Source organism: Lissotriton vulgaris, chromosome 12 (genome assembly GCF_964263255.1).
Source record: "Lissotriton vulgaris chromosome 12, aLisVul1.2, whole genome shotgun sequence".
NCBI classification, from domain to species: domain Eukaryota; kingdom Metazoa; phylum Chordata; class Amphibia; order Caudata; family Salamandridae; genus Lissotriton; species Lissotriton vulgaris.
Window position 1 is genome coordinate 301,902,883 of NC_141700.1, and position 27,623 is coordinate 301,930,505.

Genomic DNA, 27,623 nt, shown 5'->3' on the forward strand with positions numbered 1-27,623 from the left:
TTACTTACAGACTTATTGAGTGGGAAGGTGCCACTCACTTTGTTTAATATTTATGCACCAACCATAAGTGATTACCTTTTTTGTTCCCAGCTTTCAGAAAAATGGATGCAATTCCCTCATGATAACCTGATTTTAGCCGGAGACTGTAATCAAATTATAGATCCCTTCATAGACCGTAACTCCTCGTCTTCTTTTATACCCTCTAAAGCTCATAAATCATTCCTACACTCCCTACACTCCTTTCAAACGAGACATTTAATTGATCCATGGAGACTGTGTAATCCCACCTTGGGAGAATACCCTTTCTTCTTTCCAGTCCATCATACACAATCACGCATTGACCATATTCTTATCTCTCATGACCTTGCTCAGTCCATAAGATCTGCAGACTTTGGCTCTATCTTAGTTTCTGATCATGCCCCGGTACCACTTTCTCTAGACATATTTCACAAATCTTCTGCTCCTAGATGCTGGCATTTTCATAATTCCTTGTAGCTTGATCCTGTTTTTACTTCTTTCTTTCACCTCTTTTTTTAATGAATATTTTAGTCTCAATGAATCAGATACCCTCCCTTTTCATGTCATATGGGATGCTTTCAAAACTGCTGCTTGGGACTTTATCATCAATTTCGTTTCCAAGAAACTTCATATTGCCCGAAAAACCTCCACAGCTCTTTTTGGCAAGATAAAAAAATATGGAACATTCTAACTACACTACTAAATCAAAGGATTGTTTAACAGATCTAATGGCTGGCAAACTTCAATTTAATAAGGAATCTACTGAAAATGCATCTTTGTATTTACTAGGGGTGGGCGGAATTCTCATAATCGCGTTACGCAAATCTCTGCGAAACTGTAAAAAATCTCAGCGAACACTCAGAAATTCCGGGAACACACAGAATTGCTTGTACGCGATGCTTTTTTACTGTTCGCAATTGCTGATTGCGTGCTCGGGGGAAATATCTTGCGAACACGCATATTAGAATTATTGGCAAATTATCTCAAAGTAAAAAAAAAAATTTCTCATTGATTCAATCCTTGATGATCAACAGTTACCCAAATGTAAAGACTAAGAAATTTTGCAAGAATTCCATACGTTCCATAACTCTTCGTATACACCCAAAACTACTCCTACAGATAAATCCATTATGGACAATGCCTCTTCTATTGCAAAACCTTCTTATATGCCTTCAGATTTTGACTCATTAGAACTTGATATTTCTGTAACAGAACTACGCACTGCCTTGCACGCTCTGACAAAAGATAAAGCCCCAGGACCAGATGGTCTCACTGTTGAATTCTTTTTTCATTTTTCCCAACTCTTTCTTTCCAAACTGCATATGTTTTTTACTTCTTTTTTCCTAACAAGAACTTCTTCAGTTTCCTTTTTAGGAACACTAACTTGTCTTATTCTCCAAAGACAATAAGGACCCAGGCTTTTGTAAAAACTACAGACCGATTTCATTAGTGAATATTGATTACAAAATGTTCTCCAAATCCTTGGCCCTACCACTAGAATCTTTTCTTCCAGATCTTTTAGGCAAAGAACAATTGGGTTTTGTGAAAGGTCCTTTTCACACTGACAACATGCGCTTATTTTTTTTGTATACTCTCCAAATCCTCTCATTTTTCCACATCTCTGATGGCTATAGCTTTAGATGCGGAAAAAGCTTTTGACAGAGTTTATTGGCCTTTTATATTTTCAACACTTAAGTGGTTTAGTTTTGGTCCCAAAATTAATATGTCAATTTCTCTTTTACATTCAAATCCTAGAGCAGCAATATTTGCTAATGGTCTTGCTTCTCCGTATTTCACTGTGGGTAGAGGTGTTAGGCAAGGTTGTCCTATACCCTTCTTTTTATTTAATCTAGCTTTAGAACTCTTTCTATCGAGACCTCGCTAAAACTCTGAATTCCAAGGTTTCAAACATGGAAGCACTCATATTAAGCTGGCAGCTTATGCTGATGACATTTTGCTGTTCCTCTCCAATCCTCTTTCTTCTATTCTCCCCTTTCTCTCTGAAACAGAGGCTTACTCTTCTCTTTCTGGTTATAAACTTAATAATGGCAAATGCAAAATCTTGCCTCTATCTAAATTCACTTTTAAAGATTATTTTAAAATAACTAATTACAATTGGAATACTAACCATTTAAAATACTTAGGCAAATATTTCTCTACTTCAATCAACTCATCAATTTCCATACATTTGGATAAATGTTGCTTAAAGCTCTACTCACTCAATGACAGATGGCATCCTTCATACCTATCCTGGTGAGGGAGGATGGATACAATAAAAATTATGTTATCCACAATTGTCCTTTTTAATGTGTCTAACATTCCAGCTGCCATACCCCAAAAGTTCTTAAAAAAATCTATTCTTATTATCTTCCTTTCTATGGAATAAGAGAAAAGTACGTATGTCAATCGCAAAACGTATTTGTTCTAAAACAGAAGGTGGTGTTCATTTTCCTGATTTAGCAACCTACCATAAAGCTTTTAACTTGCGTCAATTATCCAACTGGCTTGCCGTTTCCTCATCAGACTTTCCTGTTTCGGTGACACTTGAGAAATCATATATTGCACCTTTTTCTTTTCAGTTATATCAGTCCTTCACCCAAAAACCGTAAAGACTATCTACTCCCATTGGTAACTATATGCATAAGTTGTTAGATACAGTTCTCTTAGATTGTTTTTCCAATATGAAATCACTTTTTCAATCCTCTATCTGGTACAATCATCGTATAACGATTAAAGGCAAACCCATTTATTGGAAATCATGAAGACAAAAAGGTCTGTTCTGGGTCCATCAGTTATTTCAGAATGATAACATTTTATCTTTTCACCAAGCTAGAATTATTTTTACCTTTCCTACTTTCTTTTTTAATAAATACATTTGCTGCAACAGGCTTTGAATTCAGCTGCTGATCAAACTGATCTAATTTTGGATCAGTCGCACACTACTTCTAACATCTCCCATACATTTCTTAGTTCAGGGTCTAAAGCATCAAAAAAATATATATATTTATGTAATTAGACCCCTTTTTGACACAAAAAAAAGTGGAATTAGATTGGGAGCGTGGCCTAGATGTCAACTAGTCCATTCAACTATTGAACAAAATTTGGCAAAAAATTAGGAAAACATCTAGAGCAGCTAACACCACACAGACACTTTTATTTATTTACCAATAGGCTTCTCCTTTCCCCCTTCTTTCTCCATAAGATAAATACTGCACTACCCAATACTTGCTGGTCATGTTCATCCACAAACGCAGGTTTAACACGTTTACTTTTTTCCTATTCTTTTGTTCACGCCTTTTGGGAATACGTCTGGAAACAAATCACCCAGCTCTTTCAATATGCGGTACCTCTCTCTTTTGGTAATGTTTTTTTGGGCTCATTTTCTGATGATTGGTCGCAATGTCCTTTACAATTTCATGTTTTAGATTTCCTTTTGGGGTTCGCATTTAAACTAATAATTACCAAAAACTGGAAAAACGTACCTGCCTTTTCTTTCCAGGCCTGGTGGTGTGTTGTATGTCACAATAACAGGTTGATTACTGTTTATGTATATCCATTATCCCTGGCTGTACAACGTTTAAATATATGGTCCCCAGTTCTGAAGGTTATTGATTGCCATGCTAAATTCTCACATAAACGTAAGGCTTCAGAACAAGAGGTTTTGAAACCTCCTTGAGATTCTGCTTTTTCCCTATGTTTAACATTGTTTGTATATATTTAATTGAACTATGTTGTTACATTTCAAATAAATGACCAGATTTGTTTTATATTTTCAGATATCTTCTCTCTACTGTTAAGATGACCACTTATTCATGTATATTTATAATTTTCAGAAACATAGAATATATGTGTTTTCATTTTATTTCCTTTTCTTTTACCCCATCCGCTTTCTTTCAATATATTTTCCTCTTTTCAAACCAAAAATAAAAATGTTTGAAAAAAATAATCCACAATGAAATAAAAGTTCACTGTGACTTGTTTGAATGTTTCCAATTTTTATCAAGTTATCCCAGATATATTTCTCCTGGAAATTCTGTGCAAAATGTTAACTTTTCTGATAAGTGCTCCAATGTTTATAAGCACCAAGGTCCTTTATCCTTTATAACACTCAGATCTGCCGGCTCTGTCAGAAACAAAATATGGTTGAGTAATTAAACTCCATCCTGCTGTTTATTATTTCAAAGGTGAACATTTCTTGCTTCTTATTCCAGAAGTAAGGGACCTCATAGGTAAATTATTAGATGAAGTCTGAAAGCTGTAATTAGAAAAATAAACATAAAATTCAATGTCACGAGACGGTGTTACAATTTATGAGTGTTTCTGTGAAAGTTTAGCTGATCAACCAGCTAAATCATTTGCCCACAGGGGAAGCTTGAATGTATTCTTTAATTCATTCTGCGGTTTGGGAATGCTTGTTCTCTGCATGACAGAACCAGATCAGCGAAAATTATGTGTATAGATTGATGGAGACAATAGGGCTCTCTTGTACGCAAATTTTCCAGGGGAATTAAGTAAGAAGAAGTAACTATTTAAATTTCAAGGTAAACAGGGCCAGATGTGTCAAAGTTGGATTTTGTGAGTCTAAAATAGCGAATATTACCGATTTGCTATTATAAACTCTCAAAATGCAATGTATGTAGGTTTCAGCAATTTTTTTGCGATTCCTACACATTCCTTATTTGCGACTCGCAAATTGCGAATAGCAAAAAAGGAATGGCTTCCCATTCACTTCTATGGGTCTAGAGGCCCTTAGGAATGAATGGGAATTGCATGCGTAATTAGCGAGTACTCAATAGGTACTCGCAAATTGCGCATGCAATTTCAAGGGTGCTAGGGGGCCAAAAACCCACCCTTATGCACCCCTGAAATATGCATGTGTGCACTTGTGGTCGCAATTAAAAAAGTGCTTCCTGCATTGCATTAAGAGTATCGCAAATTGCAATTCTCTAAATGCATTCGCAAAATAGGTAAACACAAATATTGTGATTCCCTATTTTGCAATTGCCTTTTGGAATGATACATCCCCTAAAACCTTTTCCCGTTCGCAAACAGTTCGATTCTGCGAATAGGCCCTTTTGCGAACAGAAATACACTTGATACATCTGGCCCTTGGACTCTTTAATATGAGAGCATAGCTCTGGATTCGCAAGAGATCTTAGACCATTCAAACTCTTAATTATTGATTTATTTAAGATAAATATTGCATTTCTGTCTTAATAAAAACTACAAAACAGAAAGGAAAACAAAGTAAAACAAAGCACTGTGTACCAGATATACAACCCCCTTGTGCCACTTACGCATCCAAGCCCCCCCTACAAAATTAAAAGAGTGAGGGCCTCAATGACGCCCCTCAAACCCCGGGAACAACCACCTCCCGGAGATTTCTGTATTGTGTGACAGGCGCTCCGTGGCCCTCTGCCTGGTGCCCTCGAGAGCCCTGGAGTCCGCCACGACCAGAGCCAGATCCTCCAGTGTCCCAGGGAGCCTACCCCCGGGACACTGCCGTTTGCTATGAGAAGGCGGAAGTCTTCCGGCTCCCACCCTCCCACAGCAAACTTGGGGCCATCTTATCAGGAAAGGGCGATACATTATCACTGCTTTTATTGGCAGGAAACTGCAGCTAAAGCGGCGATAATGGGCTTCATAATATGCCCTTGTGAATTCCCATAGAAGCCCAGGTTCTGGTGTTAACCTGCCGATAAAAGCGGCTATAAAGTATCGCCCTTTCTTGATAATATGGCACTTAGTTTGCATTTTGAAAGACAGAAATGTGAAATCTGTTCTTACTTTCAAAATCCAAACAAGATTGCATTACCACATGCAAGTTAGCATCTCCCCATGTGCAAAAGCAATGCCGGCTCCCGAAGAACGCAGAAAGCCGGCCTGACCGTGGGGGCATAGTGGCCCCACTCACGGTCCCCAATTTTTTTTTAGAAGGATACGATCCCCGGGAATATTAGAAAGTTCTGATAGAGGCTATTTTTTAAAGGAAAAAGTAAAAGTTGCGCACCCAGCTCAGTGCGGCCCCCTGTTGTGCACGCCCTGAACGCAGGACTTATAATCTGTAGGGTGCGCAACTGCAGCACATTTGGTGCACAACTTCTATGCGTTTGGGAGACACCATTACTTTTCCACAGCAGGAACTACTAACATGCAGCTCCCCATCTGCAAAAGCAATCTGATTTAAATTTTGAAAGAGAAAACATATTTCCTTTCTATGGGACAGCAGGATGGGCACCCCAGGACACTGCAGGAGCCTGCCCTTGGGGGTGGTGGTCCCCAGGGCCATCTTGGTCTCCAGGAGGGGGCACCGTGGCCCCCCTCCAACACTTTCAAGATGCCCTGGGGGTGGCGGTCCCCGGGACTGGGGGGCCTCAGAGCCCCCCTCAATTAATATTTTAAAGCCCCGGGGGGTGGCGGTTCCAGGGGCTGGAAGGGCATAAGAGCCCCCCTCAATTAATATTTTAAAGCCCCGGGGAGCCTAAAATCCCCCCATACATATACATTTACATTTATTGCTGGGGCCGTGAGCCCCCCACACATATATTTTTTAAAAAGCCCAGACGCTAATTAGCACTAAAGCTGGCTTCGTTTTTTTTTCACAAGATGCGCATATCCCACGCCCATCCCACGATTTAAAAAAAATATATATTTTTTTTTTCGCCTTGGGGTCAGGGTGTACCTACCCTGCCCTCGTTGCATCTTTTGTGCACTTGTTTTTCAGTTTTCTTGTGCCTCAGTTCTACCGAGACACAAGATGGCTGCCAACACTTCCAGATTTGGAGTGTTGACAGACAGTTGACAGCCAATTAGCATGCAGCTCGTGCTCGTAAGGGTACCCGTATAATCCTCTGACGGAACTTTGTCCATAGATATATCTATGATTTTCCTTTTTAATTTTCTCAGGAACTACTGCACGAATTTACACCATTTAACAAAAAGTGTCATCTGCGAACCAAACTCTACCTTTTTGTCAAATTTGGTGTAATTCCGTTCAGCAGTTTGGGCTGTAGCCCGTCTTAAAGGTCCCTATTGAAAATTGCATGGGGAAAACATGTTTTGGGACCCCCCCTTTTTTCTCAGCCCCTGCTTCACAAATCACCCCCAACTTTCAGGGAAGGACCGGAGTGGAGCAGGCCATCTTCTTGGAGAATTTCATGGATTCGTCAACCGGCACCAAAGTTATTCCAAATAGAATGTTGCGGATTTCCTATGGAAACTAGGTCCTAACTATAACTACCTACTGGCGACCGCCAGTAGGTTATATATATATATATATATTCACTGAAAAAACCATAGGTTATAGACCATATATAGTTAGGAATTAGCATTTACGAAACCTTGAAAATTCACTGAAAAAAACATAGGTTATAGACCATATATAGTTAGGGATTAGCATTTACAAAACCTTAATTTACTCGCACAAAACCATTGAAATTCGCATATATAGTTAGTTGCACTAACTATATATCGCGCACCCGCAATCCACTGCTGATGATGTCACATATTACATCATTCATGACATGGTCAGTGACATCACTGATGACATCACTGATGACAACACCCAGTGACTGTATGTTTCTGTAAAGTTAAAATATGTCTTACATATTGAAGAATGAGTGGATGTATAAGTGTCTGGATGAAGGATTTAGTAGGTGCATGACTCACTGTATGAGTGAGTGATTTAATGTGTCTCACTGAGTGCATGGGTTAGTGACTAAACTGTCTTAATTTGTGCATCATTATGTCTGTTGTTCTGTAAAGTGCTGCATGTGTTGATCAGTAGCTATATGAGTAACTATATGGGTTATTGATTGGTTGCCCAAGTATTTGTATGGGAGACTGAGTGTGTGTGTGGGTGGCTGGGAGGTGTGTGACTCTGTGCATAGATGTGTGAGTAGTTGATTCACTATATGTATGGGTTCAAAAGTGCATGTGGAAACAGCTGTATGGGCGGTTGACTGTCTGCATGAGTGTATTGGTGAGTGAATGGATTTCTCAGTGCTACATGTCAAAGTAAGTACATATGTAAAACACAGTACATGTGAGAGTTGACATATATAAATAACTGTGCATAAAAGCCAGTGAATGTGTGAGTGGCTGTATGGATCATTGAGAACATGTATCAGGGATTGTATAAGAGAGTAAATATGTGTTAGTATATGTTTGAATAAGTAAGGTGTGTAAACTGTATAGTTGAGAAAATGGAGGTGTGATTGATTCTTTGCATGACTGACTAGGTGTGTGAGTAACTCCATGGATAAGTGACAGTCTGTGAGTGTCTGTTTACACTGATTGTATCTAAGGTTATATTAGAGTCGGAAGAGGTTCATCGTATTATCACATGAATGATATCATCAGTGATGTGATCAGTAATGTCAAATGAGATGTCATCAGTGATGTCATTTGAGATGTCATCCGTGATGTCTTCAGTGATGTCATTTGAGATGTCATCAGTGATGTCATCAGTGATGTCATTTGAGATGTCATCAGTGATGTCATCAGTGATGTCACTGACCATGTCATGAATGATGTCATATGTGACATCATCAGCAGTGGATTGCGGGTGCGCGATATACAGTTAGTGCAACTAACTATATATGCGAATTTCAATGGTTTTGTGCGAGTAAATTAAGGTTTTGTAAATGCTAATCCCTAACTATATATGGTCTATAACCTACGTTTTTTTCAGTGAATTTTCAAGGTTTTGTAAATGCTACTTCCTAACTATATATGGTCTATAACCTATGGTTTTTTCCAGTGAATTTCAATGGTTTTTTAATAACAAATATCAAAATTACCAATCTAGGTACTACTACCATGTTTTGTTTTAAAAACCTTTATTGTGAAAATGTCAGTAGACAAATACGGGCCTATAACCACGTGGGCCGGCCAGGGAGCAAACTGGAATCGTATATGATGAGGGGACATTTACACTGTAGAAGAACGTAACGGGCGACCCATTAGGTTGCAAGAACTAAGGTGTCTAACATTTGCGGAATCGGTGGACGTACATTTTATAATTAAAGTACGACAGGGCCAGTTACAATAAAATTATCTAGATATACATTTGCGGGCAAGTACCATGGGTGACGTTAATTCGAACTTTCAATAGTACAGTAATCAATAACACATCAGAACTTAATATCAATAGGGATGTCCAAATGTTCAATCAATTCTCGTCCCCGCCCGCCATGTGCTTCAAAACTGCATACGTATCTCGTGATATCAAGGTTGGGCAACCAGTACACAACAAGGAGTTACGAGTCCCATTTATACCGGCACCATTTTGGGCGAGGCCGGGCAGGTCCAGGATATAGTCAAAATGTCTCCACCAACCAGCGGTCGGACCAGAACCCCTTTCGGCAGTCCAAAAAGGTTCCGTTAAATGACAACAGAAGAAATAGGCAACAAGAACAATCAGTCAAAAGAGGGGACGCTTTCGTGAATGGGGCCCATGCCCCAGCAGGCAAGCGTCCGAGTTCCAAGGTGTCCTAGGGCCATTTTAGTGGACCAGGCCCAAATCCAAAGAGCTGGCCACCATTTTGAGAGTCCTGTTGCAGCCGGCTATCGCTGCACCACAAGAGTAGCCGCAATTCAGCTAGATGGCGGGTGAGTCACTGTACCGCAAGAGCGGGCGGAACTCAGCTGGATGGAGGGTGAGGCACTGTGCCGCAAGAGCGGGCGGAACTCAGCTGGAAGGCGAGTGAAACGCTAAGAGGCGCCCCACTGCAGATGAGGTGCCTCCACCTGGGGAGGAGGGAGAGGCCCGTTTGCGCCCCCTCCCCCCCCCCCGGGAACCCCATGCCGTCGTTCGGCGCAGCATTGTAGGATGGCCACACCAGTGAAACTTGCTGGACACCACCTCGGTGCCATCCGGATCTCGGCGCGTTCGAGTCACTGTACCGCAAGAGCGGGCGAAACTCAGCTGGATGGCGGGCGAGACGCTATACCGCAAGAGCGGGCGAAACTCAGCTGGATGGAGGGTGAGGCACTGTGCCGCAAGAGCGGGCAGAACTCAGCTGGAAGGTGAGTGAAACGCTAAGAGGCGCCCCACTGCAGATGAGGTGCCTTCACCTGGGTAGGCTGGAGAGGCCCGTTTACGCCGCCTCCCCCCCCCCCCCCGGGCACCCCACGCCGTCTTTCAACGCAGCATTGTAGGATGGCCACACCAGTGCGGCAACTTGCTGGACACCACCTCGGTGCCATCCGGATCTCGGCGCGTTGTGCTGTCTTCGGCCTATTCGCACATCGGTCCGCTACTGATGCCGCCTCACAGGCCAACGGATTTTGTAGGCTTTTTATAGCCCAAAGCCGCATAACAGGTCATGTGACTTGTTTATAAAACTTTTCATTGGTTCATTTTACTTTTGGTTTCCTAATGATGAAATGCTTGATCATATGACCTAAAAATAACACTTTTCATTGGATTAAAACATTTTTTTTTCCCAAACGATGAAAGCCCCACCTTTTTTTTTCTCACTCGGCAATCCAAAAAGGTTCTGTTAGATGACAACAGAGGGGACAGGCAACAAGAACCATCAGTCAAAAGAGGGGAGGGTAAGTTCTTCCCTACCGGGTCACGTTGAGGCTCCACCGGAAGTCATCGAATTGATAGTCTACAGTGTTTCTGGATGTTTCAGACTGAAGCTGGCGTCAGCATGAGAGCACCACCATCTCGTAGCTCCGTCGTGGCCATTCCGCAAGCAATCATGGCAGCCGCTCCCCACCGGAAGCCTGCGGGAGTCGGGGGCCCCCATGACTTTTGTAGAATCTTCAAGGCTGAGGGGACGCTTTTGAGAATGGGGCCCAAGCCCTAGCAGGCAAATGTCCGCGTTCAAATGTGTCCCAGGGCCATTTTAGTGGACCAGGCCCAAATCCGAAGAGCCGGCCGCCATTTTAAGAGTCCTGTGGCAGCCGCCTATCGCTGCTCCGCAAGAGTGGGCCCAATTCAACTAGATGGTGGGCGAGACGCTGTAGCCACCAGAGCAGGCGCAACTCAACTGGATGGTGGGCGAGACGCTGTAGCCGCAAGAGTGGGCGGTAAACAGCTGAATGGCGGATGAGGCACAGTGCAGCAAAAGCGGGCGGAAAACCGCTGAATGGTAACTGAAACGGTAAAGGGGCGCCCCATTGCAGCAGAGGGGCCTTCACCTGGGGAGGCCCGTTCAGGCCGCCTCCCCCCACCCCGGGGCGCCCCACGCCGTTTTTTGGCACAGCATTGCAGGATGCCAAGACCAGTGCGGCAAGTAAAGGACATCACCTGGGTGCCGTCCAGATCTCAGCGCGTTGTGCTGCCTTTGGACTATTCGCACAACAGACCGCTACTGACGCCACCTCACAGCAGACCATTGTTGCTTTGTTTTAAAAAAAAATTTTTTACGTGTTTACTTTGTTGGAGCGTCGTATATATTTATAAGTTATTAAAGTGTTATAATCCTACTACTTTGTTGGAGTGCTATATATTTTTAATGTGACACATAATTGTGAAGACTTTGATGTACAAAAACGCATCCCTGGAATCTTCCGCTTCAGGCTCGGTCCCACACACCCTCACAGTGAGAATCCCCTCCCCAATCACAATACAGGATCGTTATCAGATAGTAGGAACGCGTGTGGTGTGACGGATCTCATGGGGTGGGGGCCTTGCTCTACTGTAACTCCTTTGAAGAGGGGTGATTCTTTACAGTTGGGGCCATAAACTACTTCCGCAGGGCTAGGTGATAGCCTGGGACCGGCCTGGACAATCGGACACAGAGGAAGAGGAGTGTCAGAGGGTGCGGTAGTGAATAGGGTGAAAGGGAGGTGTCGGGCGGGCACGGGGTGTGATTCTCAGGGAAGAGCAGCGCAGATGGGGGGAGGTTTATGACCCATGCATGAGAGAGAGAGCGGGGGTGACCAGTGCGCGGGGGAGATGCTTGCGAGGGTGGGGAGCCATGCTGAGGATCGGCGGCGTGCAGAGAGTGGGTCTGGTCAAGGCATCTAAAATGGCTGCCGTGCACGACAAAAGTGTGGCATTGGAAAAAAAGCAAGATGGCGCAGACAATGTTTATCAATACGGATTAATTTATAACAATTATTTTTAACAATATATTTACTCGCAGTGTCAAATTGGCGGTCAACACTTCCTGATTTCCTTCGAATCGAACGTTAACAGACGTCACGCAGCAAAAAAAAAAAACGCTCACGCGCAGCCGCTGGAAGACAAGTATCAACATATATGAGCTTCCTCAGCCACCCTCAGAAAACATAGGGGGTCAGGATACGTCTCCCGTACCCCCTTATACCCACTTCTCACATTGTTTTTCCTCCATCTTGTAATTTAATTAAAACGAAACACAAAATGGCGAATTCCCGTTTCGCGACCCGGTTCGCTACCCGGTTCGTGAACCGGGAAGCACTTCTACCGCAAAAAATCATTTTTTTTTATTTGCCCCACGGGACCCTTTAATAACCCCAACATCATTCCTAGGGGGTCAAGAAGGGTCTACCTTGCCCCCTTTCATTAAATTCCCCCTTCACTTTTCTCCTCCTCTTGTCTCTCGATCCTACTGAGAGACAAGATGGCGGCCGTTCCGGACTGTTTAGAATGTTGACAGACACCGGAGAGCCAATCAGCTTCGCTTCGCAAAGTTCCGTTATGCGAAAAGTTCGCGAACCGGAACGCTACCCGGGACGCTGTCACAGATATATCTGTTTTTTAAAACATTAATTTCTCAAAATCCACTGGAGCACATATCTTGAGTTCTAGCAAAGGCACATCGGGCTAACAGTCCCTACAATTTTGCCAAGTTTCGTGCAAATCCATTCAGCCGTTCGAGCTAAAAGTGAGGCCAAACGCCCTATGGAAAAATGAATGGGAAAAACGCGTTTTGGGACCCCCCTTTTTTCTCGGCCCCCCCCTTGACGAAACCCCCCCAAATTTTCAGGGGCTGCTCAGAAACAAAATGTGCCATTTTCCTGAAAATTTCAGCCGATTCCTTCCACAAACGCCAAAGTTATTAGACATAGAATTTTCAAAAGTCCCATAGAGAAAAAATCCTAACTATATATACCTACTGGCTATCGCCAGTAGGTAATATAGGTGATCAAGGCCTCTGTGTAGGCCGAAACGTCATGCTGTGGTGTGCCGCTTCCTCGAGAGAACAATAAAGAAGTATTGCTCACTGCACCTGAGGTCTCCTCTCTTCTTCCTGCGCAGCGGTTTCCAGTACTGGGCTCCGGGCGAGAGGCAGCAGGGATTGTTTCATATATATATATATATATATATATATATATATATATATATATATATATATATATATATGACTTACAAGTTACCTCTAGAAAGAAGAACTCAGAGGCCAGAGGGAGTTCGGGAAAAACAGTTTGTTTAATTCTCAAGTTCCCAGTGGCGGCGAATACATTTCGGCTCAGTTAGCCTTCCTCAGCGCCCAATCACTGTGACATGGCCTCCCCAGGTAACTCCTCCCTGCTGAAATGCTTGGCAACACCTGGATCTCCTCCCCCTTATGTAGTCGTCACACTCATGCAGTCCGAGTTAATTAAAGGACCGCAAATCCCAGAATTCACAGTCACGGTCAATCCAGGCGGGTGGTGTGGAGGAGTGAGTGAAACAATGGGTTTGTGGAGCCGAGCAGGTAGGTGGGGGCAGGCACGCAGTCATGGCACTAGAGAAAGTCCACTGCCATTTTCCTTGGTCCCTTGTGCCGCTACAGCCTGATACAACACGCAAGCAGTATATATATATCTCCACACCACCCCACTCCCACAAGCAGGTTGCTTGCGATTTCTCTCCCAGAAAGAACGTGGAGCACAGACCCTGGTTAGTGCCAAAAATACTTATTTATTCAGCTGTTCCGTCGGCCATTACGCGTTTCGGTACCCAACCTACCTTGATCACATGACACAGGGAAAGGTCACCTGATTCCTTATATGCCAACATTTCTCACTTTTTTCATTTTTTTGTGATGCAAACTTAAAGTGACAGTGCTCATATTATAGTGCAAAAAACGCTACATTGTGACATCTCACTTATAATCTCGGTATAATACCAGATTTCAGTTTCTCTCTTTACAAGTATTGTACATTTAGATTTATCTATTACTTTGTGCAATTTCACATAAATATGTGCCAATCACGCAATACAGTGCATCATTTTGTGCAAGATTTCTTGAGCAAAATTCGCCACAGTTATCACGGTATAAATACCATAAGTGCAAATCATGCTTTTATGTGCAAATGAGCAAATCAATATTGTAAATAAATATAGTGCAAATTCAAATCTATACATAAATAGGAACTTGTTTAAAAACTATATTTTCTATCTATATACAATTAAAATTCTGTACATTTGCTTTATATAAGATGTCTAAGTAACATAAAAATTCATTTTTCTTATAAATTCGAATTGCAGTACTTCTACTTGTATGATCAGAGTCCTTCGTGTGATGCCAAGTTTCCATGATCTTAAAAGGATGTGTAGAGTCTGATTGTCTCAATTCTCTTACAATTGTAGCTTTGTATCTCCCCACTCAGAAGCCTCCCGTGAGAGTACATAGTAGTGTATTTTAAAGTGTTATATACAAGTGAAGTAGGTTAAATTTCGTGCTAGAATCTAAATGGTGAAGAAGAAAGTTTAAAAAAAACTAAACAATTACATATGTGCATTGATTAAAGAATTCCACTATTTTATAGTACTCTTCTAATTTGTGAGATTGCTTAGTTTGTGTACTAGATCTTACCGGATGTTAATCTTTATTTGTTAGTTTTTGTCAATCTCAATGGTTCATTGTATATAGATTGACTTTTAAATTAACTTCTCAAGACCTGTTATTGAGGTTATTAGTTTTATAAAAAGGTGTATAAGTCTTCCGTTATGTTCAATCCATGAGGATGTTTGGAATCTAGTTCCAGGATATACCTGGTTTCCAGTTTTCTAGGTTTTTCATCCCTGTCCCCCCCCTCTTACTTTGGGGTATGGTGTCTATTAGGAAGTACTTGAGAAGTCTAACATCCCTTTGATGTTTCTCATTGAAATGACGGGCAACGGGATATCTTGGGTCTCGATTCTAGATTGCACGTATATGTTGTAATATTCTTTTATGCCCCTGCAGCTTTGTGCTTCCCACATATTTTAGCTTGAAGGGGCATTCCGGAACATAGATCACATATTCCGTTTTGCAAGTTAGCATTTGTTTTATTTGGTGTTCTCCTTTGCCAAATGCTAATGCAAAACTTTTTGTGTTTACTCCATTTAGACATGCCTTGCAGGTTTGACATTTATAGAACCCTGCCTTTGGTTAAACCAGTTCTTCTTGGGGATCTCTATTGGGCTGTTAACCACAGACGGTCTCCCATGTTTGGCACTCTCCTATTTGTAATAGTTGGTTTTTTGGGTACTGCCACAGGACTAATGGATCCTGAAACACCCTCTACGCAGGTACTACCGCAAAACTCCAGAAGAAACTCCAACGAATCCAAAACGCCTCAGCCAGGCTCATATTAGACATCCCACGCAACGAACACATCTCTGGTCACCTTAAAGACCTCCACTGGCTACCCGTCAATAAGAGGATCACTTTCCGACTGCTTACCCATGCACACAAATCACTCTACGACATCGGACCAGAATGCCTCAACTCACGACTGTCCTTCTACACCCCCTCCCGCCAACTACGTTCTTCCAGCCAAGCCCTCGCCACTGTACCTCGCATCAACAAGACCACCATGGGAGGCAGATCCTTTTCATACCTGGCTGCTAAAACATGGAACTCACTCCCCGCTTACCTCCGCCTTACCCAGAACCACCTAGCATTCAGAAAGCAACTTAAAACGTGGATATTTGACAAGTAATCCTCCTCCCCTTCCTAAGCGCCTTGAAACCCTCTGGGTATGTAGTGCGCTATATAAATTCTATGACTTGACTTGACTTGACTTGAAAAGTGCAGATTGTAATCATTGTTGTTCAAGATCTCAATATGTCTCTCTGCCGTATTCACTGCCCCTTGCCACACAATGAATAGGTCATCTATATAGCGGTACCAACGTACAACCTAACCACTATCCTGTCCCACCTTACAGCTCCTAGGCACCTGCTCCTCCGACCAGCCAACGAAAAAGTTCTCATAGCTGGGGGCAAAGCAGGTGCCCATCGCCGTCCCTGATTTTTGTCTGAACAGTTGTTCTTCAAACAAAAAGATATTATTGGTGAGGCACAATTCCGCAAATTCCAAAATCATCATGTTATGCTGCGCAAAGCGCATTTGTCGTTGGTCAAGATAGTGCCGGGCCGCATTCAAACCATGTTGATGTTCTATACATGTATAAAGACTGGTAATGTCCAGCACCATCAACAAATATTCAGAGTCCCAGGTCATATCATCGATCTTATTTAGGAAGTCCTTAGTATCCTGAATATAGGACTCTAAATTGACCAAAAATGGGAACAGGACATTGTCCACAAATCTGGACATATTTTCAGTGAGGCCATTGTTAGAAGAAACAATTAGTCGACCAGGTGGGTATTCACTGTTCTTATGAAGTTTCGGGAGGTGATAAAAGGTGGGAGTCATCGGATTGCCACTTCGCAGGATAAGATGCTTGTCCCTGCCCAATATAGACAGATCATACCATTTGCGGATTATGATGTCATACTCTTTAATACTTTGCTGGTATGCTTCATTGCTGCTTACCATATAGTATTTCTCATCCGATAGCTGTCTAATTGCTTCTTGTCGGTAATACTCTCTACTGAGAAGAACTACATTTCCCCCCTTCTCTGAGGGTTTCACTATGATGGTATTGTCGTTCATCAGATCTTCAAGTGCCATACTCTGGGCTTCAGTTATGTTGCGACTATTCGACTTTGTAGCCTTCCTATACCTCAGCAGATCATTAGTCATTGCCTCAGTAAAAGATCTATCGCATCCCAGAGTGTTTGCGGGATGAAGACAGAAACCAGTTTAAAGTGGCTTTCTTCCCTCTCATGGTCCACTCCTTGCACTATTGCTCGCTGAGCCATAGGTTATATATATATATATATATTTATATATATATATATATATATATATATATATATATATATATATATATATATATATATAGATATAGATATATATATATATAAATATATATATATATATATATATATATATATATATATATATATATATATATATATATATATATATATATATATATATATATATATATATATACCTTGTCTCTTCTCACCATAGTTACCACGGCTGAAGTCACGGCACAGCAGCAACAGGTTCAGTTTATAAAAGTAGTTTATTCACACACCATGTGCCAAAAAAGTGCATCAAATAACGGACGGCCTACTCGTTTCGGCTACTCCTAGCCTTCCACTGGACCATAGAGTCCTTTGGTCTAGACCTCATTTTTAAAGTGCATTAGTGTAAGTACCCTATTCCCTTTCCATGGTCAACTAGACCATCAACCCTGCACAGTTCTTGTTGGCTTTCCAACACGGCCATTTTATATTTTAACATTTCCGTAAAGTACTCTGGCTGTACAATATTACTCAAAGCCAAATTATAATTTATACATATATACATATTGACTTGTAAACAAATTGTTGCATCCCATTGTTTTGTAACATTTTCAATTTTCTAACAATTCATGAATCACTGATTCTCGTTTATAATCAGTAAAGTACTGTACTAATTCCGCATGTTGAACAAAATTGTTTGTGAACATTATTTTCAATCAAGTTATTGTTATTATCACACTGGTTTATATGTACACAATTTACATTGTAGCATTACTGTAAACAGTCCCTTTAGTGTTACATGATTATGTACATATATATTAGTACCAAATTTATAGCGCCATGTTCATTGGATGAGAGGAATAATTACTGAGAATTCCTGTAAAGTACAAGTTATTACATCCATTAATTATATCCTCATCACCCATGCCTTTATTTTTATTCCACTTTTATCCATTTCCTTATTTCCTCGAGTTCATTTTAACAACGGTTCATGGTGCACTTTATCAAAAAACCTTGGACGCTGTAATACTTTGGCTTTGAATTCTGGCTAGTGTGCTTTGTTGTCCAGTTCCTAATCTCATCACATCTAATCACATATTCTTTTTCACATATTATTTACATATGTTTACACCTCTCTGTTTTGTGAAACAAGTCTCTCATTTTCTCTCTCCTTCTCTCTTCTTATATTTACAAGTGTACAAACAGTTCGGCATCTAAGTTGTGTCCATATGGGACTTCTGTTCCCATGCCTAATATCATTCTGGATTCAAGTTTTTGAAGTTGTAATGTTCGATCTCCACCCTTTTCTGAGATTTTACTTAATTTGATTCCTGAATATTTCAGTAAGGCAGGGTTGCTCTGATGGTATTTGGAAAAATGTGTGGCCATCGGATAGCTAGGGTCTTTGTTCTTAATTGCCCTTAAGTGTTGTAATATTTTTAATTTCAATTTATTGATTGTGCTCCCGATATAAAACTTATCACAGGGGCATTGTAGTCTATACACCACACATTTTGATTCACACGTGATCCTTCAGTTTCTCTATTTTGCCATTTTGAAGTTTGTATTCCTTGATGTTCACGCCATGATCACAGGCCTTACACTTATAACACTTCCAGAAACCAGGAGCTGTTAACCAAGTTCGTTTGTCTCGTTCTCTTAACTCAAGATGGCTTTGAGTTAAGATAACTCCTAGAGATGAAGTTTTCCGGTAAGCAATGCTTGGATGAGTTGTTAAATTCTTTTTCAAAGTTTCATCCAGGAGCAAGATGTTTTTGTAATATTCTTTTCATTTCACTACTTTGGTTGTCGAAATCTATGATTAACCTTGTCACTCCATTCCTTTGATCATTTTCATTGTGCATGCTGTTTTCAGACCTTGTTGTTTTTGGTACAAGCAAATCCACTCTCTTTTTCATGGCCATCCTTGATTTTGCGGATAATATCACTTCTTCCGGATACCCCCTCTCCAGAAACCGTTGGCTCATTTTATTTATTTAATCTTCTAGGTCCATTTGTTCAGAGCAGTTTCTTTTTGCTCGCAGCATTTGGCCATATGGAATACTCCATTTCCATTTCACAGGATGTCCACTATTAGCGTGGAGGATGCTGTTGCATGATGTTGGAAACCAGTTTCAAGTGGCTTTCTTCCCTCTCTTGGTCCACTCCTTGCACTATTGCTCGCTGAGCCATAGGTTATATATATATATATATATATATATATATATATATATATATATATATATATATATATATATATATTTATCTATATACTAGGCCTTGGCGAAGCACTACGCTACGCTCTCGGAGTTTGCGAAGTTTGCGCAACTTCGCACTACGCGAGCTGCACGTAGCACAGTGCGAACATGCGCAGTGCAGCGTAGCGTAGTGCAGCGCTCATTTTTTGCTTTTTCGCGGTCCTGAACGTCATGTTCACGACCGCGAGCAAGCAAAATTACATCCCGGCGAGATTCTCAATGCAGGGAGGTAAGGTTTCTCATTGTGAGTGGCTGTGCATGCTCGCGACCGCTCTCAATGAGAAACTACCAGTTCGCGTTGAGAAAGCTGCAGCTCGAGTAATAATCTACTCAAGCAGCAGAACACTACAGCTCGCACTGTGCAAGATGCCGTTTTCAATGTTTGCACAGTGCCGGATGCTTGTCCGCACTGTGCAATCATTGAAAACGCAACTTGCAGAGTGCAAACATGCTACTATGCAGCTCGCGTAGTGCTACGTGAATTACGCGTAGTGCGAAGGGCACTTCGCGTAGCTTCGCGTAGCGCTACTACGCGAACTATTCCCACCCTTAATATATACTGATGAAAAGTAATGCCAAGCTTCTCGGGTCGGGGCTCGCAAGCAATGTCACCGCTCAGTATTCCAAAGCAAACCCACCTTCTTTCCTCTGAAAGTGTAACACTAGCCCACCAGCTGGTTTCAGATAATCAATGTTTTCATTTATTTCAGAGTTCAAGAAGCAAATCTTCAACATGCATTTAGACCTCTTCAAGTCTTAATCATATGGAAGTGCTGGGTAAAACACTTGCATATGTTTTTATAGCAAGTTCTTCACAGGCATAAAAAACAGACTTTGAAAGGATTAGGTCACTCACATAAATCATTGCTATGCCATTGCAAATTGAGGTAACATATTTTTTTCCCCGAAGTTTTATATAGCTCAAACTTGACCCAAAATTGGGTATCAGTGTGCTCAGATAAAGCTCTTACACAACTTGCCAAAGCAGTTTTGACTTTGAATGCAGACAAGTGTAAGTTACATACGACAAAGCTAAAATTCTTTGGCTGTATCTTTTCTGATGGGGGTATGACACCAGATCCTGCTAAAGTACAAGAACTGTCAAATGCTGATCCCCCACAAAATGGTTTTATGGTGTGTTCATTGCATGGTCAGTTACTGTTCCAGATACATACAAGACTTTGCCAATGTTAGTTCTCAGTTAAGAGACTTGGAAAAAAAATGCTTCATTTTATTGGTCACATGAATGTGAGAAAACTTTTAACTGAATTTAACAAGCGATTGAGAATGCTAGAGAAATGGCATACTTCAATCCAAAGCTTCCTACAGAGGTTGTTTTGATGCTAGCCCTGTCGGGCTAGGAGCTATCACTGCATATCACAGCAGACACAGGAATGCTCGAAGGCATATTGTGGCATATGCCGGTAGAAGTTTGTCCCAAACAGAATGTGCTTACTCACAACCTGAAAAAGAAAGCTTGACTGTGGTATGGGCCTGTGAACATTTCCATGCATTCCTGTACGGAAATCCTTTCATGCTAGTAAATGACCCTCAAACTTTACTGACTATATTTGTTAATCCTAATGCCAAAATGCCTCCTCACAATGAACGATGGGTACAACGATTACAAGAGTGTAAATATAAAATTGTGACTCATCCAGGAATTAATTAGAAGCCTGCTGACTACTTTTCCAGAGTTCCTATACAAGGTCACGGTACTCCCTCCAAGATGGCTGAGGCCTATATCAATTACATTGTAAAATCAAACACACAAGCTCCCATTTAGTTAGCCCAGATTATCACTGCCACGAGCCATTATAGTTGCATATTAAAGCTGAAGGACATAAATACACGTCAGTTGTGGAAGGGAAACAGCCATCACATCGCATGCCTATACAATGCGATCATTACAACAACTGTGTTGTTACATCGCAGTACCATTACAACTCAAGTCGTTACAGCGACTTACTGTAGGGGCACTCTAAATTAAGGAATAGTTTGATTTACTATTCCAACACCTTCCCTATTGTTGCACACACTGGAGTTGCAATAGTAAATTATACTATTCCTAAGTCCAGTGCTCCACCTACAGCAATTCAACTTGCATTGTAGTGGTACTGCAATGTAACAACAAGGTCATTGTAAAAACTGCCTCATAATCGCATCTGTTGTAAATGCATGCAATGTAAAGGTATGTATTCATCGTGAAACCAACACACTCTACCGCACACCAGTGATTGTGAATATGAAAAATACAAAAATGTTAAGAATGAACTGTCCATAACTCAGGAAGGAGTTATCTTACGAGGGTCGAGAATTCTGATTTCAGAGAGTCTGCAACAGAAAATATTTGAAGTGACCTATGAAGGGCATTGTGGAAACTTTGCCACAAATCGAGCTATCCCAGACCAAGTCTGGTTTCCTTATCTTGATGACAGGGTTGAAAAAGAATTAAGAGCTTGTCATCTATGCAATTGCCTTCCACAAAAACAACACCTTGAGCATGTCACAACTTACAAAGTATGTATGGAGAGAATAGCATTGACTTTTTCGGTCCACTTGAAAAAGGATATTACCTGCCACTGATTATGGATTAGTATTCAAAATTTCCAGTAATTGAACATCTTTCATCTACCTCTCAAGAACAAGTCATTGAAAGCCTAGATGGCATCTTTGAGGCATGGGGTGTTACAGTCATAGTGAAATCTGACACACGGCCCGCTTTTCAAAAGTTGAGAGTTTAAGGGTTTCTTGGAGTATTTGAATATAAAGCCTCAGAAGAGCTCAGTTTTGTGGCCTCATGCCAATGGATTTGTTGAGCGTTTTATGAGTACATTAAAGAAGGTAGTGTAGTGTGCTACTCTTGAGAAGCTCAATTTAAAAACTGTGTCGAATTCTGTCTTGCAAGCTTATTGTTCAACACACTACTCGATCATAGGCGATAGTCCTTCAACATTGATGTTCAAGAGACCAATGAACACTAAGGGGCCCATTAGGATGGCGGGTGGATCGCCCCCGCCAGGCAGGCGGTAGCCACCGCCGGCCTGGCGGGTCAATCCGCCCGCCATCCAACCCGGAATGACCCTGCCATATTAGTATGGCGGGGGACAGCGGCGGACGGAAAGACCGGCTGCTGCTTTTCCGCCCCGGTCGCCTTGCGGCCAGGGTGGAAGAGATTTAGTATAGTGGCGGTGTCTATCAGAAACCGCCAGACATATTAGCATGGGCATTTTCCAATGCCTTTCCGTGGCGGCATTGCATGCGGAGACCCCCTGCCGGGGCCCGTTGCGGGGGGGTGAGGGGTGCACATGGGGGTTACCTATGGTACCCCCCAGCATTGCAAAGTACAATGTGGCAGGTACCCCGCGGTGCCTGTCACGTTGTGCTTTGTAATGCACAACATGTATCTTTAGCATTGCGGCGGGCGGTGCTTTCAGCACCACCAGTCGCAATGCTAAAGATACAGGATGCGCCTGCCACTGTGGCGGGCGCATCCTAATACCCCCAACAGGACCCCTGCCCTTATGGCGGGCGGTCCCTACACAAAACAGGACATCCTAATGAGCCCCTAAGTTACCAGAAATTGATGAATCAGAGAAAGATGAGAAAGACTTGGTGAGCAAACAAAAGGTGCAAAACTTTGCTGACCAGAGATGACCCACGAAGAGCATTATCTTTAAGAAAGGAGATCGAGTGCTTGCACTACAGATGCAGAGAGGATAATCTGGAGCTCCATTTGATGCAGAACCTTTTTAAGTGGAATCTACCAAGGGACACAAGGTGACTGCCCAGTGCTGTGGGAAGATTCTTCTCACTTTAATATTCATTCGTCAGATCTAACAGTTGAAGGAGAGACTGGGTATGAAACATCAGTAACTGCACTTACCTCTACACTGCTGACACATATACTGTACATGAGCTATGACAGTTTCCAAGAACAAGATCAGGCTGAACAATTAAAATGCCAAAAAGATTGATTAAAGAGATTTAATTGAAAATGTCTATCTGTCTATATATCTTGGAATTTTTTATTATTTATTTAACAGAGGGTGAGATGTGGTGTATTGCAAGTTAGAAATGATGGAACACATTTTTCTCCTGATGGGCTCTGTAGAACCGTGATGTAAGTGTTAGAGCAGAATACACTAAAGCCTGGTTTAGAAGCTGAGTTCGCAGTTACAAACAGACAAATATAGGCGTGCAAAACTAAGCTCTGTGTGTAGCGTAGTCATTGGTAGGTACCCAGGCTGATGAAGATGCTATTATGACAACCAGAGCTGATGTGTTGTTTGGATAGATATGAAGATCTATTGTATAAGAACCTACTCTTAAATTTGATCCTGACATCTATAGGTAACTAATGTAAGTCTCCCAAACAATCAATGTACACATTATTCGATTTTAAGACTTTAAAATCATAAAAGTGCAGTTATATTTCATTTCATCACATCATTTTAAAAGACATTTACTGCATAGTTAAAAATAGAGAAATCATAAAACCATGAGACATATAACACCATCTAAAATTGTAAAAATGTATGTCTCCTGAAATTGATTGATGTGGTCAAATATTCTCATGGGGATGATGAGTTGAATCAGAAAATATCTTTGCTATAGACAAGAGATGACTGAGAAAAAGACAAGAAAGATTTAGGACATATTGGAATGAATTGACATGAAGCAGAAGTGCTTGATTTTCTTAAATGACAGTAGGTAGAGAAAGGCAGATTATGGTAGGTACATGTGCAAGGAAGCAGAACATTGAACTTGTATATAGTGAGGACCTCCTACCAAAGTAAAGGTCTTTGGTCCACTAAGTGGATTAAAGCTGAGCATGTATTGGAAATGCACCATGCAGTAGAGCATCAGCAGTGAACTTCTTTTCTCGGTGGGCCCGGACTCTTGTGCCTCTAGGGGGATGGCTCTCATCTTTTATCTTCAAGTATACCTTTCCTCATGGTGCTTGGCCTGCAATGTTACTGCAGCTGAATCTCACCTCCTGTAATGTTAGTTTTTACACATCAAAACCTCTATTTCCCCTAGGGTGTGAATAAGGATATTTTGGTTCTCAGAGAAGTATTATGAGGTTGTCTGTGATTTAAAAACAAGAGTTGAACTATTTCCACTTTTGTTTGAACTCTGTTTGAACTCTAACAACTGGGAATTGGGGTTATATATTATGCTAAAGTTCCTTTGATGTAACAGTACTGAATCTGAAAGGACATTTGAAATGTGTACAAATGTTAATACACAAGTGCATAAGGTACTGAAATTTCAATGTGCATATTTTTTGCTAGATTTGAAGTATGCTTGCAAACAGCCACCCCACCCAGCTCTCCTGACACTGTGGGACTCCTCCCAGTGGCTGGTCTCATGGTACAGACGAGGTCCCACTGCTTGTGCTACCTCTGGGAACAACCCAAGCTCTGAAGCTGAGAATAGAGCACCCTGGTTCTCTGACCAACCCCACATCTCCTCCTACGCCGAGAAGGGACAGACATAGGACCCTTCCCCCCACTATAGTTGAAACTGCCTGGATTACTGTGAACCTCTCCCTCACTCTGTTGAGGGGAACCTGAAGTACCCCATTTGGGTCATTCCAAAATACCTTTCCAGACACTCTGGTACTCACACAGAGGTCTGCCTCCTTGGTAGGTTATCTGGGTTCAGAGAACTTAAAATCTACCAAGTATTTGCATAGCCCTAGAAAACAGTGACTGAACATTTGCTGTCTGGCAATCAAATTGTACAGTCCCTCAAACGTGTTTAGCAAACTAAACTTCACCGAACCATCCAGTGCCTTTTAAAAGACACCACAAAATCCTCCCAGTACTGCTGAGACAGTTTCTGACTGCCCCTAAATTTCAACTTGCACTCTTCTCATGTGGATTCATACTTCCTGTCAACAGCCTCTTTCATGGTGGAATACCTCAAACTCCCCCTTTTTAAGGGCCAGTGTAGTGTCCCTCCCATCACCAGGTGTATGACACCAAAGAACTGCTCCCCAATCCTCCTCAGGGATCCTGGGTACTTCTAGAGCTTCCTCAAATGTTTTAAACCACTTATTTATGTCATGGCCTGACTTGAAGTCAGGCAACAAGTCTCTGGGTATGTTTAATCTTTCTTCTGTACTCACGTGACACAGTAGTTCTGCTGCCACCATTTTTTATAGACTCTAACAGCTGTTTGGCCTTCAATTCCAGCTTCTTAAGATTCAGTTCATGAGCCAGCAAGACCCTTTCTCCCCCAAGATCCTCTCAGCCTTAACCTTTCTCTACTCTGCAGCCAGCTGGGCCAGCTGTAGCCTCAGGTCCCTCTCAAACTGTCTGTCCTTTAACTCCTTAAGGAGACAGGTTTTTGGAGAAAACACTACTTCCTGCTTGGGATCCTGCAGGGAACTCTCCCTCTGGGGGATCCCCTCCCTCTTCTAGAGCATTTGCCCAGTCCCTTCTCGGCTCCTCACCCTCCTTTTCAGGGCCACTGCCCTCTTGGGGCCCCGATTCTGAGATCAGGGACAACCAGGGGTCTGCATTCTCAAGAGTGCTGAGGTTTTCCCCTTCAGACTCTTTCTGTGGTGCTGATTGCATTTGGCGGATGTCTTTCAAGGCTCTAAGGGTGAACAAGTACTCAAACTTTGGTTCACCCCTAGGGATTGTCAGTATTCTCTCTCTCTCTGCACAACTTCCTCAGCTCAGCCATGCTGTAGCTCTCAATGTAGTTGGTGTCCAACTCCATATGTGACGGGCCCCTGGTAGATATACTGCACCCTGCCCCATCCTGTGCATATTGAATCTCCTTCAGGGGTCAGGGCAATACACCAATCAGGGCATGTATATTCATGCCTACCTACTGCCCTCTTAACAGAAGTCATTGTTAAGATAGCGATAGCTTAGAAGGGATCCTCAATTCTTCTGCAGTGACGGCTCCTCCACTAAGGCGGAGGATCGTCGCCCCACTGCTTCACAGCAGTGAAGTTAAGGTAACATAAAATGATAATAACTCGCAATATTATAATTTTATGTTTCCTTCTGCTGCAGCTTTGCGTTTGAGGTTGGGCTGCTCCGATGAAAGAGGAGCAGAGCAAGAGTGGTATGCCCACTCCTAAGGGAACATGACTGTTTGACCAGCCTTTGCGAACTAGTCAACCATTCATGCACACTTTGCATCTTGTCCATGCAGGCTGCATAAAGAGCGTGTGTGAGAACATGCCCAGGCCCCCATGCCGTGGCTGATGGCGCTCAGACCAATCACAACGCTGCACTGCACAGTTGTGATTGTCTATCAGAAGGCTTGGAGCCGGGTGCTTCCTGCTGCTTACTGCATCCTGCTATGGGACCAGAGTCAGGAGGATGGAGGAGAGGCGGCAGATGGCCGGCCATCAGAGGTAAGTGTTTTGTTTTTGTATTTACCTGTGTTTGTCGCTGTCTGGCACTCTGCTTCTGTTCCTGAAAGGAGAGATGTGACTTGTGTAACATCCCGCACATGCTTCAACGCCAATCAGAAGCTGCAGAAGATGCAAGAACATGAGGGGGCAGTGATTCTTTCAGATTAAAGGGCTGTTTAGTCATTCTGGAGACAAATTTGGATGGATCTTGTAAGTAGTATGAAAGTTTGAAGGGGAGTAAACCATTAATGCACAGTCAATTGAAAACATCACTTCCTGATACATAATAACCAAGGGACAATTTAGAAAGGTTAGTTTGATTGATTACAAAGCCAAGAATAAATAAATAAACATAAACATACCTGAAAACGAGGGTATAGGAATACAAAGGAAATAGCATAAAACCAAATCTGGGCACCCAATTCAGATGGTGTAGCGCGAGAAAACCTACATCAAGGGTTGGTGAATGAAGAGCATTTAAATCTATCTCTACTCTATAACTAATTATTAATATTATTATTAGTTGGATTTGTATTGTGCATGGCTGCCCCAGCGAAGGGGCTCCCCAGTGCCACCGAAGACATGAGCCCAGGAGTGAAACTGTGGTGGTAAACAGAGATAACAGGGAAAAGCCAAGTCTTTATGTCTTTTCGAAAAGCCAAGTGATTCTGGATTGCTCTAATGGGAGCAGGGAGCGAATTCCAGAGTTTTGCCGCCATACTGCGAAACAAACGATCACCAGCTCTGGCTTTCAAGACTCAAGGAATACAGACCAACACTTGGTCAGCGGATCTCAGAGGACGCTGAGGCACATAAAACTCTAACAGGTTGGATAACCCCAAAGGTAGCTGGAGAGTCTAGATCTTGTGCGATACGCAAAGAGCCTTGAACTGAATGCGCTTTTCAACAGGCAACCAATGAAGTTTAGGGAGCACATGCGCAACTG